Source organism: Nerophis ophidion, linkage group LG17 (assembly GCF_033978795.1).
Source record: "Nerophis ophidion isolate RoL-2023_Sa linkage group LG17, RoL_Noph_v1.0, whole genome shotgun sequence".
NCBI classification, from domain to species: Eukaryota; Metazoa; Chordata; class Actinopteri; order Syngnathiformes; family Syngnathidae; genus Nerophis; species Nerophis ophidion.
The window spans coordinates 26,531,795-26,552,772 of NC_084627.1; the positions used below are offsets into that span (position 1 = coordinate 26,531,795).

At 38.5% G+C, this 20,978-nt stretch overlaps 1 protein-coding gene across 1 annotated transcript in view; it reads left to right on the forward strand.

The window, feature by feature from the left end:
* The window catches only part of trabd2a (TraB domain containing 2A), a 273,095-nt gene that overhangs the window by 248,829 nt on the left and 3,288 nt on the right, over positions 1–20,978 (forward strand). The gene's annotated exons all lie outside the window — the stretch shown is intronic.

Here is a 20,978-nt window from a genome sequence, read left to right on the forward strand (position 1 = left end):
AATGATTTGAAAATCCTTTTCAACCCATATTCAGTTGAATATGCTACAAAGACAAGATATTTGATGTTCAAACTCACAAACTTTATTTTTTTTTTTGCAAATAATAATAAACTTAGAATTTCATGGCTGCAACACGTGCCAAAGTAGTTGAGAAAGGGCATGTTCACCACTGTGTTACATCACCTTTTCTTTTAACAACACTCAATAAACGTTTGGGAACTGAGGAAACTAATTGTTGAAGCTTTGAAAGTCGAATTCTTTCCCATTCTTGTTTCATGTAGAGCTTCAGTCGTTCAACAGTCCGGGGTCTCCTCTGTCGTATTTTACGCTTCATAATGCGCCACACATTTTCGATGGGAGACAGGTCTGGACTGCAGGCGGGCCAGGAAAGTACCTGCACTCTTTTTTTATGAAGCCACGCTGTTGTAACACGTGCTGAATGTGGCTTGGCATTGTCTTACTGAAATAAGCAGGGGCGTCCATGAAAAAGACAGCGCTTAGATGGCAGCATATGTTCTTCCAAAACCTGTATGTACCTTTCAGCATTAATGGTGCCTTCACAGATGTGTAAGGTACGCGTGCCTTGGGCAATAATGCACCCCAATAACATCACAGATGAAGGCTTTTGAACTTTGTGTCGATAACAGTCTGGATGGTTCGCTTCCCCTTTGGTCCGGATGACACAATGTCGAATATTTCCAAAAACAATTTGAAATGTGGACTTGTCAGATCACAGAACACTTTTCCACTTTGCATCAGTCCATCTTAGATGATCTCGGGCCCAGAGAAGCTGGTGGCGTATCTGGATGTTGTTGATAAATGGATTCCGCTTTGCATAGTAGAGCTTTAACTTGCACTTACAGATGTAGCGACAAACTGTATTTAGCGACAGTGGTTTTCTGAAGTGTACTTGAGCCCATGTTGTGATATCCTTTAGAGATTGATGTCGGTTTTTGATACAGTGCAGTCTGAGGGATCGAAGGTCACAGTCATTCAACGTTGGTTTCCGGCCATGCCGCTTACATGGAGTGATTTCTCCAGATTCTCTGAACCTTTTGATGATATTATGGACCGTAGATGTTGAAATCCAAAAATTTCTTGCAATTGCACTTTGAGAAACGTTGTTCTTAAACTGTTTGACTATTTGCTTACGCAGTTGTGTACAAAAGGGGTGTACCTCACCCCATCCTTTCTTGTGAAAGACTGAGCATTTTTTGGGAAGTTGTTTTTATACCCAATCATGGCACTCACATGTTCCCAATTAGCCTGCTTACCTGTGGGATGTTCCAAATAAGTGTTTGATGAGTATTCTTCATCTTTATCAGTATTTTTTGCCACCTTTCCTAATTTCTTCGTCACATGTTGCTGGCATCCAATTCTAAAGTTAATGATTATTTGTCCCAAAAAAAATGTTTATCAGTTTGAACATCAAATATGTTGTCTTTGTCATTTCAAGTGAATATGGGTTAAAGATGATTTGCAAATCATTGTACTCTGTTTATATTTACATCCAACACAATTTCCCAACTCATATGGAAACAAGGTTTGTAGCGTAGGTAACACCCAGAGCCGCTTTAACCTGGGGAGTATGCCTTTCACACCAGCAACCTCGGGACAGTAGGAAAAAAACAACAAAGCCACGAGAGCGAGAGTACACAAATGCTACAGAAATCTGTGCTGTCTGTGATTAACAGCTATTAACACCAATCATTGCATTTTATCATCAAAACAGGGGCCCCTGGGCATCATCTCAGGTAAGCCTGTGCATCAAGTCGGCCATGGTAAGGCCTCTGTGAGGAAATAACTAAGGCTAGGTTCAGACTGCAGGATGTGATGCCTAATTTTGGATTTTTCGTTTACTCCGATTTGGATTTTTCGTTAAGATCTTTTTATGTAGAGTCAAGGTGTCAAACTTGTTTTCATTGAAGGCCACATCGCAGTTGTGGCTGCCTTAAGAGGGCGGCCTGTAACTGAATAACATTTGAATATAAAGGAATAAGGAGTGTCATTATAATGTTACACAATTGCCTACGCGTTTTATCATTATAGATATATTTTACGTACATTGTAAAAAAAAAAAAAAATCTGTAACATTTGCTATTAAAAAAAACTTGTACCTCCATTGCTAAATGTTTTACCGCAAAATGTACTGTATTTTTTTAACAGTTTTTTACAGTAACATTCTGGCTACTGAGCTACCAGTTTTTACAACCTATTGTAATTTTCATAGTATAATTGAAAAGATAATATTAGTCAAGTAGGTATTTAAGCATATCCATTTTAATACATTTTGTAGAAGGGGTGTAACGGTACACAAAAATTTTGGTTTGGTACGTACCTCGGTTCAGAGGTCAAGGTTCGGTTCATTTTCAGTACAGTAAGAAAACAACAAAATATAATATTTTTCGTTATTTATTTACCAAATTTGCAAAATCTTCCACCAAAAATATTTTTCTTAGTGGAATATTTGATGTGAAGTAATCGAAACCTTGGATAGGTCAATAATTCATAATAACATTGATTTTGATTCAATATTTTGTTTAGAGCAATGACAGTTTGAAAAAAAAAAAAAGCTTTGTTTTATTAGTCAACATTGCAACTTTTTTTGAATCACATTTAACCTTCAAGCTTTTTTATTTCACTTGTGTTATGTTTTTGTTTATTTTAATAGTATCTTTAGAATGTACCGTGGACCTTTAAAACATTAGCTGTGGGCACAAATGGCCTCCGGGGCACACTTTTGACACCCCTGCAAAAGATAATAAGAAATTAAATCTGATAAAACTATGGGTATAAAGCAGAGCCTGAAGATGCATGCACGTTTATCCTAACTCTCTCGCCCTCTCTGTCTCTGACCCTCCCTCACGAATGCTGCTGTGTCCACAATTTGTTTTGTTTTTAACCCTTTCTTAAGTCTGAATGTACATTGAAAATACACGCAATCATAACTCCAAATGCCGGACATTTGAGGCATTTTACTGGACATGTCTTCTTTTGCGGGGCTGTCCAAACGGAGTTTCTTAAATGCCTCAAATGTCCGGCATTTTGAGTATTGTTTACGCTACTTAATATGTCCATGTGGAACCTCGTTCGGTACACCTCCGCACCGAACCGAAACCCCCGTACCGAAACGGTTCAATACAAATACACGTACCGTTACACCCCGAATGCTGTACATACACTTTTATCTGTCAAAAGGGAAAGAATGAATTCATTTAGAAGCAACATATCAAATAATTTATTGATGCATATTATTTCCAGGCTTTCGCTGGCTACTTAAAATGGTGTATCAGGCTACAAGTGGCCCTCAGGCCTTGAGTTTGACACTAGTGATGTCGGCGCTTACATGATCCCCCAAAAGTTGGATTTGTAATGTGTGTATTTGCAGGAGTAAACATGGCTCTAATTCTAATAGGTCTCAGTCCTGGCAAATTTGTAGCAATTTCAAGCATTTATTTTGCAACCGGAGTCAATATTTTCTCAACCAATTTATTTTAGGAGATTGAGAAGGAAGGTGACAATAGTTTTGGCCCTCGCAGATTGTGGGGCATTTGCTTTAACATAGGGCTGGGCGATATGGCCTTTTTTTAATATCTCAATATTTTTAGGCTAAATCACGATACACAATATATATCTCCATATTTTGCCTTAGCCTTGAATGAACACTTGATGCATATAATCACAGCAGTACGATGATTCTATGTGTCTACATTAAAACATTCTTCTTCATATTGCATTATTATATGCTACTTTTAAACATCCATGCAGAGAAGGAAATCACAACACAAAAAATCACTATTTTTTCATACGGTGTTGATCTGGAAATGTTTGCTTTGGCATTTTGTTGTTGTGGTATCGAATGGAGATGTTGAAATGCGGAGTAAGCACTCTTCATCGTCTAGCAGGTGACTTTTCAAATGATGCTACATATCAGCAGTAATGCTACTCGCATTTTTTTTCATAGTTTGGCTGGGGGTGCGACATATACTCCGGAGCGACTTATGTGTGAAATTATTAACACATAACCGTAAAATCTCAAATAATATTATTTATCTCATTCGCGGAAGAGACGAAGAAAATGTCAGCAATCGTCACACACGTCAACCAATAAGAATTTGGCGGGGGAGGGTCATGGCAGAAGTGCATTGTGGGTCATGGTATGCTAACTGCTATATGCTATATGCTACTGCCATAGCTATTAAAATGAATCATTTCATCGTTGGCGATAACTTATAAAAACTGAGAAGGGCTGAACAAAAATGGCACCGAAAAAGAAATCATGTACTGCAGATTACAAGCTGGACGTAGTGAAATATGCAGCAGAAAACGACAAGAGGAAGCGGCCCATACCTTTGGAGTTGGCAGAGTTGTTTAGAAGCGACATCGAGGAAGAAGATTTCATGGGATTTATGGATTAGGAGTGACAGATTGTTTGGTAAAGGTATAGCATGTTCTATATGTTATAGTTATTTGAATGACTCTTACCATAATATGTTAGGTTAACATACCAGGCACCTTCTCAGTTGGTTATTTATGCCTCATATAACGTACACTTATTCAGCCTGTTGTTCACTATTCTTTATTTATTTTAAATTGCCTTTCAAATGTCTATTCTTGGTGTTGGATTTTTTCAAATACATTTTCCCCCAAAATGCGATTTATACTCCAGTGCGACGTATATATGTTTTTTCCTTCTTTATTATGCATTTTCGGCCGGTGCGATTTATACTCCGGAGCGATTTATAATCCGAAAAATACGGTATAGCAAAATTGACACGTTACTATTTTTTTTTGTACTAGTTATAACCCCTCAAGAAGGAAATGTAATCGAACAGAGCGAGACATAAGGGTGTAAAACTGTTGTATGGGATTTTACATTACCTTACAGACCCGAACAAGATGCAAAGGAAGCTTGCTTTGACAATACTTCGCCTGACACACTTCATATATTTTATGGGAAAATGTAACAAAGGTTTTTAGCTCCTTGCAAACCATAGGAAGTTGAGGAAATGTTCAACAGCAAAATCCTTTGAACAAATCTACTTTAAGTTGATATATCAGACTATTGCCAGGAAATTGGACAAAAAAACAAACAAAGGGATGAACTCACGCATAACCTCCTTGAAGGAGGTAATCATTGTAGTGAAGGAGGTTGTATGGGAGCACAAGAGAGTATCACAGTCTCCACTGTCCGCCTTTAGAACAAAACCAAAGCTTCCTGTTGCGATACTGCAAGGCTCCAACAGCCGACATATCAAATCTCCAAGATGTCCATGCACACTGGAGGTGGAAACACACACATGCCCCGCAGTGACAACTACGTCCTGACTCCTTTCCCTAACAGGAGTTGGTGGCTTAAAGGTGAGCACACCAGCCTGGGAAATACGAGGGGAAAAAACAATTTTGCTTCCCTCAGTAGCTTCAGGCAGGGACTAACCGGACAAGGAAAGAAGCTCACCTTTCAGATGAAAATAAGAGCGCGGCACAGGTGTGGTCCAGCAGTGTGTTGCTGAAAGTGATTAAGCAGGAGGGCACCAGGTTAATTTGCTGATATTCTAGCCATCCATCTATCCTGTTGTGGGAGGAAATAACCACAGGAAGGCAGTCACTTACTGTATTTTTCGGACTATAAGTCGCAGTTTTTTTAATAGTTTGGCCGGGGGTGCGACATATACTCCGGAGCGATTTATATGTGAAATTATTAACACATTACTGTAAAATATCAAATAATATAATTTATTTCATTCGCGGAAGAGATGAAGAAAATGTCAGCAATCGTCATACACACGTCAGCCAATAAAAATTCAGTGGGGGAGGGTCATGGCAGAAGTGCATTGTGGGTCATGGTATCCTAACTGCTATATGCTATATGCTACTGCCGTAGCTATTAAGATGGATCATTTCATCGTTGGCGGTAACTTATAAAAACTGACAAGGGCTGAAAAAAAATGGCACCGAAAAGGAAATCATGTACTGCAGATTACAAGCTGGACGTAGTGAAATATGCAGCAGAAAACGACAAGAGGAAGCGGCGCATACCTTTGGAGTTGGCAGAGTTGTTTAGAAGCGACATCAAGGAAGAAGATTTCATGGGATTTATGGATTAGGAGTGACAGATTGTTTGGTAAAGGTATAGCATGTTCTATATGTTATAGTTATTTGAATGACTCTTACCATAATATGTTAGGTTAACATATCAGGCACCTTCTCAGTTGGTTATTTATGCCTCATATAACGTACACTTATTCAGCCTGTTGTTCACTATTCTTTATTTATTTTAAATTGCCTTTCAAATGTCTATTCTTGGTGTTGGATTTTATCAAATAAATTTACCCCAAAAATGTGACTCATACTCCAGTGCGACATTTCTATATATTTTTTCCTTCTTTATTATGCATTTTCGGCCGGTGCGACATATACTCCGGAGCAATTTATAATCCGAAAAATACGGTACACGCAAAGTAAATGTTACATTTTTCTGGAAAGATAATAGATAATCAAATGAAAACCGATTTCTCCCCATTATTTTGACTGTTTTCTCCACTAAAGAAATATTTGTGGATGGTATGGCGCGTTTGGGAGAGTGGCTGTGCCAGCAAATTGAGGGTTCCTGGTTCAATCCCCACCTTCTACCATCCTGGTCATCTCCGTTGCTCCTTCACCCTTGCTCCCGATGAGTCCTGTTTAGCGCCTTGCATGGCAGCTCCCTCCATCAGTGTGTGAATGTGTGTGTAAATGGGTGAATGTGGAAATAGTGTCAAAGCGCTTTGAGTTCCTTGAAAAAAAAGGTAGAAAAGCGTTATAAGAGTACAACCCATTTACTTTTTCCATACTGTGTTTTATTTTTTGTCCACCTTCTCCTCACACATTTGTCATCCAATTGAAACTATTAGACTTTGAAGATGTTCAGCTCATGCGTGTTACCATTTTTTCATTACCCCAAAGTCCCAAATATTCAGAATTACACATTTTCCAAGACATTTTGTTTCACATTCGAAACCAATGGTCAATGGACATTTCTCAACCGATTAAAACCATTCCACCATCGAGAGCTGAAAGGACTCCTCGAGTAATTCGATTACAAAATATATTCGAGGAATATTCGCTGCCTCGAGGTGTTGTTGATTTTTTTTTTTCGGCATTTTGCCTCATTTAGTAAACAGTATGTTTCGCACAGACTATTTAGGTGTTGCACATCGTGTTTACGTCACAGACCATTCGTCCCCTGCACTGCACGACACTACTGTTTTAAATACGCTTCAGTTTAGAAAAAATTTTCGCCGACATACCTCGCAATGGCAGACGCCGCAGAACAAGAGCCATAGCAAATCGAGGGAATTAAAGGCCTACTGAAACCCACTACTACCGACCACGCAGTCTGATAGTTTATATATCAATGATGAAATATTAACATTGCAACACATGCCAATACGGCCTTTTTAGTTTACTAAATCACAATTTTGAATTTCCCGGGAGTTTCGTCTTGAAAACGTTGTGTAATGATGACGTGTACGCAAGACGTCACAGGTTTTAAGGAAGTATGAGCGTTGCACACACACACAGCTAAAAGTCGTCTGCTATAACGGCATATTTACACAGTATTTTGGACATCTGTGTTGCTGAATCTTTTGCAATTTGTTCAATATAATTGAAAAAGTCAAAGTAGAAAGATGGAGTTGGGAAGCTTAAGCCTTTAGCCACACAAACACACGGTGATTCCTTGTTTAAAATTCCTGGAGGTGAAACTTTACTATGGATCACAGCTCGGTCAAGCGAACATGGATCACGACGGAATGTCAACCAGCAGGTTTCGGTGAGAAATTTGTGGTTAAAAAGTCGCTTCTTACCGGAGAAAAGCTGAGCTTGTGCCGTCCATAGCTGTCGTAGACTTCCCTGAGACACTGGCCTCAAGACACCTGTGGAGACACACCTCCGACTATCAGGTACTGTTAAACTCACTAAAACACTAGCAACACAATAGAAAGATAAGGGATTTCCCAGAATTATCCTAGTAAATGTGTTTAAAAACATCAGAATCCGTCCCAATGCAATTGTGTTTTTTTTTTTTTTTCTAGTCCGTCGTTATCAATATCTTCAAACACAAATCTTTTATCCTCGCTCAAATTAATGGGGAAATTGTCGTTTTCTCGGTCCGAATAGCACTTTTTGTTGGAGGCTCCCATTAAAAACAATGTGAATATGTGAGGAGCCCCCTCACATGTGACGTCATCGTCTGCGACTTCCAGGAGAGGCAGGGCTTTTCTCTTAACACCGAAAGTTGCGAACTTTATCGTGGATGTTCTCTGCTAAATCCTTTCAGCAAAAATATGGCAATGTCGCGAAATGATCAAGTATGACACATAGAATGGACCTGCTATCCCCGTTTAGATAAGAAAATCTCATTTCAGTAGGCCTTTAAGAAGCAACAAAAGTTGTCTAAGGTGTAGCAACACTTCACACTAAACTGGAAGGAAAATGCAGTAGTATGCAAACATTGCAAAGTAGCACAAGTAGGATGCTGCAGCACCTGTCGAGAAAGCATCTGATTTGAGGAAGGTCCGGAGGCGAGGTAAGTCATCCTTTATCAAATGTAAATGCAAAAGTTGTGTTAGTAAAGTAAATGTTATTCATTGTGATAACCAGGATGTGTTCTTTCACGCTTGCAAAGTCATCAAATGCCACCAAAATGTGTTGAAAATTAACAAGGCCATCTGAGCTGTCGTGTTCAATTAGCCTTTCATTAGTAACCACGCCAAAGTAGTCGTGCAAAGTTATTCTGGATATTCAAGTCGTGCAACTGCAGTCTACTTGGATAGCTTGCATTTGCACACTCTAAAGTCTCCATAGCAGGGGTCACCAACCTTTTTGAAAGCAAGAGCTACTTCTTGGGTACTGATTAATGCGAAGGGCTACCAGTTTGATACACACTTAAATAAGTTGCCAGAAATAGCCGATTTGCTCAAATTACCTTTAATAAATAAATCTATATACATGTGTATGTTTAAAAAAATGGGTATTTCTGTCTGTCATTCCGTCGTATATATATATATTTTTTTTTAAGGAAGGTTTTTTGTAGGGAATAAATGATGAAAAAAACACTTAATTGAACAGTTTAAAAGAAGAGAAAACACGAAAAAAATTAAAATTTAATTTTGAAACAAAGTTTATCTTCAATTTCGACTCATTAAAATTCTAAATTAAACCGAAAAAAAAAGTAAGAGAAAAACTAACTAATTTGAATATTTTTGAAAAAATACAAATACAAATGTATGGAACATCATTAGTAATTTTTCCTGATTAAGATTAATTTTTGCATTTTGATGACATGTTTTAAATAGGTTAAAATCCAATCTGCAGTTTGTTAGAATATATAACAAATTGGACCAAGCTATATTTCTAACAAAGAAAAATCATTATTTCTTCTAGATTTTCCAGAACAAAAATTTTATAAGAAATTCAAAAGACTTTGAAATAAGATTTAAATTTGATTTTTACAGATTTTCTAGATTTGCCAGAATATTTTTTTGGGAATTTTAATCATAATAAGTTTGAAGAAATATTTTACAAATATTCTTCGTCGAAAAAACAGAAGCTAAAATGAAGAATTAAATTAAAATGTATTTATTATTCTTTACAATAAAAAACAAATACTTTAACATTGATTTAAATTGTCAGGAGAGAAGAAGAAGGAATTTAAAAGGTAAAAAGGTATATGTGTTTAAAAATCCGAGAATCATTTTTAAGGTTGTATTTTTTCTCTAAAATTTTCTTTCTGAAAGTTATAAGAAGCAAAGTAAAAAAATAAATGAATTCATTTAAACAAGTGAAGACCAAGTTTTTAAAATATTTTCTTGGATTTTCAAATTCTATTTCAGTTTTGTCTCTCTTAGAATTAAAAATGTTGAGCGAGACCAGCTTGCTAGTAAATAAATAAAATCGAAAAAATACAGGCAGGTCACTGGTAAGTGCTGCTATTTGAGCTATTTTTAGAACAGGCCAGCGGGCGACTCATCTGGTCCTTACGGGCTACCTGGTTCCCGCGGGCACCGCGTTGGTGACCCCTGCTCCATAGCCTAGGCGCCGATCTACTTTTTTTTTTTTATCATCTTCAAAGTTCACGTCACCGTAAGTGTAGTTTTGTTTTATGTCCATAGTTCTGCCTTTGTGCTAGTTTTTGTTTTTCTTAGCCAAGTTTGTTCTCTGTCCTGTGCGCACCTTTTGTTTGTTCTTTTTTTTTAAGTAAATTTAAATCATGTCTTTACCTGCAAGCCTTGTCCGGTCCAGTTGCTTTGCACCACTGGAAAACAATCCTCGCAGGAACTGCACGTTAGCCCAAGTCCTGACATAAAAGAGTCCAACACTAACAGAAAATACAAAAACATGATCCAGACCACGGATCATGACACAATCATTATGAAAGAAATCCAATATTTTTCTTTTAATGCATTCTAAATATTAAATAATCGTAAATAAAAGTCCGCTTACAACGGCACCAATGGGAGCTCCAATATTTTGCCTATAAAAACCCAATAAATAACTATTCAAAAAGTGCCAACTATACTCCATTTACATTTCGTGACTTGAATTTTAACCAAGTGTTAGTGATATTGTTATTTTAATTTTCCTGAAGGAACTCTCCTGAAGGAATCAATAAAGTACTATCTATATATCTATTATAAATGCTAAAGCAGACAAACTATTTCTAACGGTGCTGTGATCACTGCCGTGTGTCCCTATGTTTACATCATTGAGTGGTCTGCTGCTTCCTTGCTCCCTGTAAGTTTATTGTAGATCATAAGTCATGCATCTCACCTGGACAGAAGAAGTCTGAGTAGGTATTCCGACAAGTTGGTACACTTTGACATCCATTTAAGACCCGAAAATGGCCCAAAGGACAGGAAAATACACTTGGCTTGTCATGCTTGAATAAAAACTAGTCCTTGTTTGTTAGCAATATGTTTTTAAAATAGTCACAAAAAACAGTTAAAAATGTATTCACACATACCAGATACAAAATGACCTGAGCAAATCTGAACCTAATCCACATTATTCACATCCAAATTCTCTTTGAGCCTTGCAAGCCATAATCGCCCTCATTGTTTTTAGAGATTCGCTCCGTCTGTATTCTGTTTGTTTTCACAACTTTGTGCAGATACAGCAGTTGCGCTGTAGATGTTTTTATCTTTTTTATCAATTTTGACAGCCGCAAAAACACTGCAAAAGTTAACCATTTAACTGTAGCAGAAATGCTACCAGCCCCTTTCAAATTCTGGTTGTTGTTGTTACATGAAAACACTTGATATGAAGCACACTGCACCTTTTGGAAGAAAACACTTTTGTAGAAATTCTGAAAAATGACTATTACGATATTTGCTTATATTTTTAAAATTAGTTTAAAATAGAGTCTTTTGGTGTATTTTGTTAGTTTAACCATTTTGTTTTACAACGTGAAAGAGCAGTACCGTATTTTCCGCGCTATAAGCCGCCCCGTGTTATAAGCCGCACCTTCAATGAATGGCATATTTAAAAACTTTGTAAACCTATAAGCCGCACCGGGTCATAAGCCGCGCCCACGCTGCGCTAAAGGGAATGTCAAAAAAACAGTCCGATAGGTCAGTCAAACTTTAATAATACAAGCCAGTGTGCGAATGTGCAATCACAACAATAGTAACACTCAAAATATTGCAGAGCAATAGCAACATCAATAACTCAACTTTGCTCGAACGTTAATGTCACAGCACACAAAATAAACATTTAAAGCTCACCTTCAGAAGTTATTCCTCATCCATAAATCCCTCGAATTTTTCTTCTTCGGTGTCTGAATTAAAAAATTGGGCGAATACGGCATCCAAAATGGCGGGCTCCGTCTTGTCGAAGTCATCAGAGTCAGTGTCGCTGTCCGACAGTTCAATGAATCCTGCCTTCCTGGCCGGATCTTTTTTCAGCTATCTTGTTTTTACAATATGCGTGGAAAGTAGCCAGCTTTTCTTGAAAGTATTTTGGCAGTTGCTGTGAAATAGTAGTCCGTGTGCGGATGGAGAGATTGCGTCTTTTCATGAAGCGGAAACACCAAGAAGCACCACCTTTTAAAATCATCCAAGTGAAGTTCGCTTGCTGGCGCTGTTGCCTTCATTGGAATAGTGATGGTACTGACACTTCTGCTTGCTGCTCGAGTTTGTCCTCCAACTGTTGCCATCTTGCTTTGTTCCCTCAAACTCTGTGTTGTCTTCTTTACTTGGCGCAGGTCATCTTGTTGCTTCCTCCACCTAAGCACCATTGATTCATTTATGTTCAATTCTCTCGCTGCTGCTCTATTTCCGTGTTCTTCTGCGTGACTTATTTCCTTGAGTTTGAATTCGGATTAGCCGCGCGCTTCTTCTTCTACGGGGGCGGGTGCTTACCTTGGCGGTTGCGTACCGTAGAAGAAGAAGCGCTTCCTCTTTCCAGGTGGGCGGGTGCTTACCGTAGAAGAAGAAGCACTTCCTCTTTCCAGGTGGGCGGGCGCTTACCTTGGCGGTTGCTTACCGTAGAAGAAGAAGCGCTTCCTCTTCTACGGGGAAAAAAGATGGCGGCTGTTTACCGTAGTTGCGAAACCTAAACTCTATGAAAATAAATATTTATATTAATACATATATAAGGCGCACCGGGTTATAAGCCGCACTGTCATCTTTTGAGAACATTTTTGGTTTTTAAGTGCGGCTTATAGCGCGGAAAATACGGTAAATTAATTAATACACTTACAATTTATTCTGGCCCTCTGATTTTCCTTTGTCTTTGTACTTGTATGTCCAAATTGATATAAAATGGTCTTAAATTATTATCATTACGGTCTTAATAAAAGTTCAAAAAAATCTTAAATTTCACTTGTTCATGCATAGACTCTGAATTAACACATACTAGCGTAAATAAGCTAGCGTTTTATCTCAGTTTGCAGATATGCACCGAAGAGTTGTATTTCTTGGTACTTGATACTTGACACTAGCAAGATGCCTGTTAGCACTTTAGTTCGGCTTTTCAGCATTCACACAAAATTTCAACCAAAATTGCATTTTGTAGTTAACATTGGTCTTTGATCCCAGTGCTATTTTAGACCACGGTTTAACATTCCAATGCTACATGTGCAACATATCTACGATTCTATCACAAAATCATTCATCCTACAGTAGTGTGATTTTTTTTTTTTTTTTAATGCCCTGTGAATCAGGGGTGTCAAACTCATTTTAGATCGGGGGCCACATGGAGAACAATCTACTCCCAAGTGGGCTGGACTGGTAAAATCACAGCACGATAACTTAAAGGGGAACATTATCACCAGACCTATGTAAGCGTCAATATATACCTTGATGTTACAGAAAAAAGACCATATGTTTTTTTAACCGATTTACGAACTCTAAAAGGGTGAATTTGGCGATTGAAAAGCCTTTCAATTGTTCGCTGTCGGAGCGATGACCTTTCACCCGTGACATCACAACAGGAAGCAATCCGCCATTTTCTCAAACACATTACACACACCCAGTCAAATCAGCTCTGTTATTTTCCGTTTTTTCGACTGTTTTCCGTACCTTGGAGACATCATGCCTCGTCGGTGTGTTGTCGGAGGGTGTAACAACAAGATCAGGGACGGATTCAAGTTGACTTACGTGGAGTGTGCTAATCAGACATATCAATGGTCACGGCATGCTAATCGATGCTAACGTGCTATTTAGGCTAGCTGTATGTACATATTGCATCATTTTGCCTCATTTGTAGCTATATTTGCATCCAGCCTTTCCCTCCACCCACATTTAATGCCAAACAAACACATACCAATCGACAGATTCAAGTACACCAGTGGTCAAAAGATGCGAAAGTCCCTCGTTTGTTCTGTTCTGTCGTAGCATCGCTACCGACGATAGCGATGCTACGACAGAGATGTGTGGATATCCTGCGACACTCAAAGCAGATGCATTTCCAATGATAAAGTCAACGAAATCACAAAGGTGAGTTTTGTTGATGTTATTGATTTATGTGCTAATCAGACATATTTGCGCACGGCAAGCTAATCAATGCTAACATGCTATTTAGGCTAGCTGTATGTACATATTGCATCATTATGCCTCATTTGTAGCTATATTTGCATCCAGCCTTTCCCTCCACCCACATTCAATGCCAAACAAATACATACCAATTGACGGATTCGTTGCAGAAGTTGTCAAAAGATGCAATCGTTGGTTAGAAGGCGATCGCCGAATTTGTCCTTGTTGCCGTTGTCTGTCGTGATACGGCCCAATAGCTTCAGTTTCTTCTTCAATTTCGTTTTCGCTGTTTGTCTCCACACTCCAACCATCCGTTTCAATACATGCGTAATCTGTTGAATCACTTAAGCCGCTGAAATCCGAGTCTGACTCCGAGCTAATGTCGCTATATCTTTCTGTTCTATCCGCCATGTTTGTTTGTATTGGCATCACGCAGTGACGTCACAGGAAAATGGACGGGTGGATATAGCGATGGTGAAAATCAGGCACTTTGAAGCAGTTTTTCGGGATATTGCGTGTTGGGTAAAATTTGGAAAAAAACTTCGAAAAATAAAATAAGCCACTGGGAACTGATTTTTTTTAGTTTTAACCCTTCTGAAATTGTGATAGTGTTCCCCTTTAAAAATAAAGACACCTTCAGATTGTTTTCTTTGTTTAAAAATAGAACAAGCACGGAATGAAAATGTACAAATCATAATGTTGAGGCTTGCGTTTAATAACATTCTATCTTTATTTGTCATTATTTATACTATATATAGTGTTCATCAGTCAACTCACTGGTGTTAATTTTCAATCCATTAAGGATGTTATTTATGTAGTTTGCTCATTTTCCTCGACTGGTGCACTAACATCATGTGCTTTGTTTGTTTTACATATGTAGCATCATCTCCAAAGATACAAAGAATTGCTATTGCGTCATATAGTGGACACATTTAGAACAGCAGTTTCTTTCATTCAAAATTTTCGGCTCATTTTTATACTTCGCAAACTCATCTCGCGGGCCAAATGGAACAAAAAAATATTTTGTTAGAAGTACTCCGTAGTGGATCATTTACACTGAGTGGAGTGCTATGGTATCATCAACGTGTCAAAATGCCGCAAAATACATGATTGAGATGATTTCATTGCTATATCTGGTGACTTCCCATATTCAAAACAAATCATTTAAATCAAATATGGAAAGAAGAATAATCCAACCACTGAAGGTCTGTTAATCGCAGAAACAGAGAGCGTATGTAAGCGTGTCTGTTCATCAAGTCTGCAGAAATGTTTTCTCATTTTCCGAGCGAGACCTTGTATCTTCAGCGGGAAGGAAGCAGACTGTTAGTTTACACGGGTTCCAAAGCCTACATGGTTCACATCTTTGTTTATTTTAATGTCTGACCAGACAGGTAGAGGTTGTCAGAAAACGTAGAAGTAACAGTCTCCATTGTCTATGTTTACACATCTCTCATTTATACATATACATGTTTCAAATAAATACATTTTGCTGAAAGATTCCTTTCAGGTACTCGTTACTATACTACACATGTAACTTTTCAAGATTCAATATTGTTTATTGTCATATGCACAGTTAAACGGACAGTTGGCCGTACAATGAAAATCTTACTTTGCTAGTCCACCCTTCAACAAGTCACAAGGTACTTAGATAAAAATAAAAATAAAAAAGCAACATAGCCAGAAAGGTAAACATATAACAGTATGCATCATACAAACCCCGTTTCCATATGATTTGGGAAATTGTGTTAGATGTAAATATAAACAGAATACAATGATTTGCAAATAATTTTCAACCCATATTCAGTTGAATATGCTACAAAGACAACATATTTGATGTTCAAACTGATTAACATTTTTTTTTTTGCAAATAATCATTAAATTTAGAGTTTGATGCCAGCAACACGTGACAAAGAAGTTGGGAAAGGTGGCAATAAATACTGATAAATTTGAGGAATGCTCATCAGACACTTATTTGGAACATCCCACAGGTGTGCCGGCTAATTGGGAACAGGTGGGTGCCATGATTGGGTATAAAAACAGCTTCCCAAAAAATGCTCAGTCTTTCACAAGAAAGGATGGGGCGAAGTACACCCCTTTGTCCACAACTGCGTGAGCAAATAGTCAAACAGTTTAAGAACAACGTTTCTCAAAGTGCAATTGCAAGAAATTTAGGGATTTCAACATCTACGGTCCATAATATCATCAAAAGGTTCCAAGAATCTGGAGAAATCACTCCTCGTAAGCGGAATGGCCGGAAACCAACATTGAATGACCGTGACCTCCGATCTCTCAGACGGCACTGTATCAAAAACCGACATCAATCGCTAAAGGATATCACCACATGGGCTCAGGAAAACTTCATAAAACCACTGTCACTAAATACAGTTGGTTGCTACATCTGTAAATGCAAGTTAATGTTGCGATCCGCTGCTCGGATGGTTCCAATTTCTAGTTTTGATTCTTTTTTGTATCACATTTTGTAGTTTGACCTCCTTAAATCCTGTTTAGTCCGTCACCATGGTAGCTCTTTAGTTAACCTGCCCCTTGCTGTCTACGCACACCTGTTTCGTGTAATCACCTCCCTTATTTAAGCTCGCCCCTTTTCGTTCTTCATTCTGGGCTCCTAATTTGCCTTCGTGCAACAGTGACGACTGATTTATATGAATATTCTCGCTAGCTTACACGCTACGCCGTTGTTTATTCTTAGCTCTCATGCTAAATGTTTTGTTTTTCCCTTTTCGTGCCTTTGTGCCAAGTTTAGTTTTTCTGTTTGTATTCCTAGCTTTCATGCTAGCGCCATTTGTTTGCCTTCTTTCTTAGCACCAGTATTTTTGTTTCTTAGCTCCTTTTATTAGTTAAATAAATAATTTATTTCTTACCTTTGCTGTGTTCTTGCCGACGCATCCCTTGAAGAACATATCCGGCATCGTTATGCCAACCAGACGTTACAGTTAAAGCTCTACTATGCAAAGCGAAAGCCATTTATCAACAACATCCTACAAATCCCGTTTCCATATGAGTTGGAAAATTGTGTTGGATGTAAATATAAACGGAATACGATGATTTGCAAATCCTTTTCAACCCATATTCAATTGAATGCACTACAAAGAAAATATATTTGATGTACAAACTCGTGCTATGCTGGTACTGCTTCACCGTATGTACCGTATTTTTCGGATTATAAATCCTTCCGGAGTATATGTCGCACCGGCCGAAAATGCATAATAAAGAAGGAAAAAATATATATAAATGTCGCACTGGAGTATGAGTCGCATTTTTGGGGTAAATTTATTTGATAAAATCCAACACCAAGAATAGACATTTGAAAGGCAATTTAAAATAAATAAAGAATAGTGAACAACAGGCTGAATAAGTGTACGTTATATGAGGCATAAATAACCAACTGAGAAGGTGCCTGGTATGTTAACCTAACATATTATGGTAAGAGTCATTCAAATAACTATAACATATAGAACATGCTATACCTTTATAAATCCCATGAAATCTTCTTCCTCGATGTCGCTTCTAAACAACTCTGCCAACTCCAAAGGTATGCGCCGCTTCCTCTTGTCGTTTTCTGCTGCATATTTCACTACGTCCAGCTTGTAATCTGCAGTACATGATTTCTTTTTCGGTTCCATTTTTGTTCAGCCCTCGTCAGTTTTTATAAGTTACCGCCAACGATTAAATGATCCATTTTAATAGCTACGGCAGTAGCATATAGCAGTTAGCATTCCATGACCCACAATGCACTTCTGCCATGACCCTCCCCTGCCGAATTCTTATTGGGTGACGTGTATGTGACGATTGCTGACATTTTCTTTGTCTCTTCTGCGAATGAGATAAATAATATTATTTGAGATTTTACGGTAATGTGTTAATAATTTCCCACATAAGTCGCTCGGGAGTATATGTCGCACCCCCGGCCAAACTATGAAAAAAACTGAGACTTATAGTCCTAAAAATACAGTACATACCTCAGTTATGTTTTTGATGATTTAATTCTTTAATTGAAAGACTATCATCTGCTTCTTTTTCGCAGAATTCCCCCTTCACACTCACTTTATTTGTTCTCATGGTTGGAAAAAGAAGGTTTTGTTTGTCTAATGCAAGCTAACTAATGTTAGCAAATAAGACCGGATGTTGCGTGTATATTACGGGGTGCGCTGTGAAAACAGAAACTGGCTCATAACTCAAATAATTATATTGTTATCTTGCAACTTAATAAAAAAAAAAATGCAGAGAAATAGCTTGTAAAACAAAAAAAGTGTAAGGTGGACCACCCGTAAGCCAAGGTCAAATTGCACTGTACATAGTTCATGGGACAATAAAGATATTTTGTTATCTATACTCATGAAAGGTTGCATTTGTATTTGTTGTCATGTGTCTTGGTATTTACTTCCTGTCCAGCACGCTTATTTTTCATTTCCCTTCCTGTTTATATCCAATCATAGTCACTTTAACTCTGCTTGAGCACTGTTTGCCTCACCTGTTCCCTGATTGGCAATCAGGTGGCTTCTTAAACCAGCGATGTTAGTCGGATTGAGCTGGTTCATTGTTCTTTAAACTTGCACAGTGGCCTTGTGGTTAGAGTGTCCGCCCTGAGATGGGTAGGTTGCGAATTCCAACCCCGGCCGAGTCATACCAAAGACTATAAAAATGGGACCCATTGCCTCCCTGCTTGGCACTCAGCATCAAAGGTTGGAATTGGAGGTTAAATCACCAAAAATGATTCCCGAGCGCGGCCACCGCTGCTGCTCACTCCTCACCTCACCTCCCAGGGAATGGGTCAAATGCAGAGGGTAATTTCACCACACCTAGTGTGTGTGACTTTCAGTGGTACTTTAACTTGTAAGTTTTGGCCTCTGCCTTTGTGCCTCTTTGGATTATTTGTTCAGTGTTTTGGCTCACTTGTGGACCTTTGCTTTTTCAGCCCTGGTGCTACCTTATTTTTCATCATTAAAATAACATTTTACCTGCATGCTGCCTCCTGTCTCTACATCCTAGGGTCACGCCAAAAACGGTAAGCTCACCCCGTGACAATAATTACGTCAAATTTGTTATTTTTCACCCCAAAAAATATACAACTATATCTATCTGGCAAATTCATATTCACAGAAAATGTCAGGCTTGTCCCTGACAGTTTTAGTCTATGTCTTAGTTTTTCCTCTGCATTTGTCTTTAGTTCCTGTCAGTACTCTTATTTGGTTCTGTTTCCTGTTTGTCTCCCTGAGTGCTGTGTAACCCTCAGCTGTGGCTGATTGGCACCTGGCCACACCTGGGATCCATCGGCCAGCCACTATTTAAAACCTGTATTTTCCTCCAGTCAGGGCTGGATTATTGTCATGTCAATGTCATTTTCTACTTGTCATTCCTACTGGTCGTGTGATTGCAGCGTAGCGGTAAGCTATATTTGGTAGATGTTTGTAGCTTACTGTTTTTTGTTCCCTGCTTCCGATTTGTTTGTTCACAGCCCTTAGTTTGTTATATACGCCCACGTGCGAGCTTTTTGTTTGTACCCTTTGTTTGTTCTAGTTCTAGTATTTTAAATTAAACTATGTTTTCCTGCAAAATACCTCCCTCCTTCTCTGCATCTTGGGGTTCAACACAAAATAACTCTGACAGAAAACATAAATCAACTTAAATCCAATAAATAAGTGTGAAAACATTTTTTTTTAATAGTAGCAATGCTCAAAATAAAATTCTGCTTCCGGCCCCAATTTAGCCCTGTTTGTTATGTTATACTATTTAAAGGGGAACATTATGACCAGACCTATGTAGACGTCAATATGTACCTTGATGTTGCAGAAAAAATACCTTTTTTTTTTAACCGATTTCCAAACTCTAAATGGGTGAATTTGGCGATTTAAACGCCTTTCAATTGACTGTCGAGCGATGACCTTTCACCCGTGACGTCACAACATGAAGCGATCCGCCATTTTCTCAATCTTATTACACACACCAAGTCAAATCAGGTCTGTTATTTTCCGTTTTTTCGACTGTTTTCCCGCACCTTGGAGACATCATGCCTCGTCGGTGTGTTGTCGGTGGGTGTAACAACACGATCAGGGACAGATTCAAGTTGCACCAATGGCCAAAAGATGCGAAAGTCCCTCGTTTGTTCCGCACACTTTACAGACGACAGCTATGCTACGACAGAGATGGCAAGAATGTGTGGATATCCTGTGACACTCAAAGCAGATGCATTTCCAACGATAAAGTTAATGAAATCTGCAAAATTGGAAAATAGACCACCACTGAATCTGCCGCAGTGCGTGTTATTCAGGGACGACGGAGCATGGCAAGCGATAACGACAGTCTCTTCCCGCAGACGAGCGAGGTAATTCCCCCTGGATATGTTGGCTAAGACGTAATTAATGCCACTTCTTTTTCCGTCTCATTTTGTCCACCAAACTAATGAGGTTGTGCATGAATGCACAAAGGTGAGTTTTGTTGATGTTATTGACTTATGTGGAGTGTGCTAATCAGACATATTTGGTCACGGCATGACTGCAAGCTAATCGATGCTAACATGCTATTTAGGCTAGCTGTATGTACACATTGCATCATTATGCCTCATTTGTAGCTATATTTGCATCCAGCCTTTCCCTCCACCCACATTTAATGCCAAACAAACACATACCAATCGTTGGTTAGAGGGCGATCGCCGAATTTGTCCTTACTTCCTCCCGTGCCGCTGTCTGTCGTGATATGGCTCAATAGCTTCAGTTTTTTCTTCAATTTCGTTTTCACAACCTGCCTCCATACTCCAACCATCCGTTTCAATACATGCTTAATCTGTTGAATTGCTTACGGCGCTGAAATCCGAGTCTGAATCCGAGCTAATATCGCTATACCTTTCTGTGGTATCTGCCATGTTTCTTTCTGTGTGGTCACGCTGTGACGTCACAGGATAATGGACATGGGGATATAACGACGGTTAAAATCAGGCACTTTGAAGCT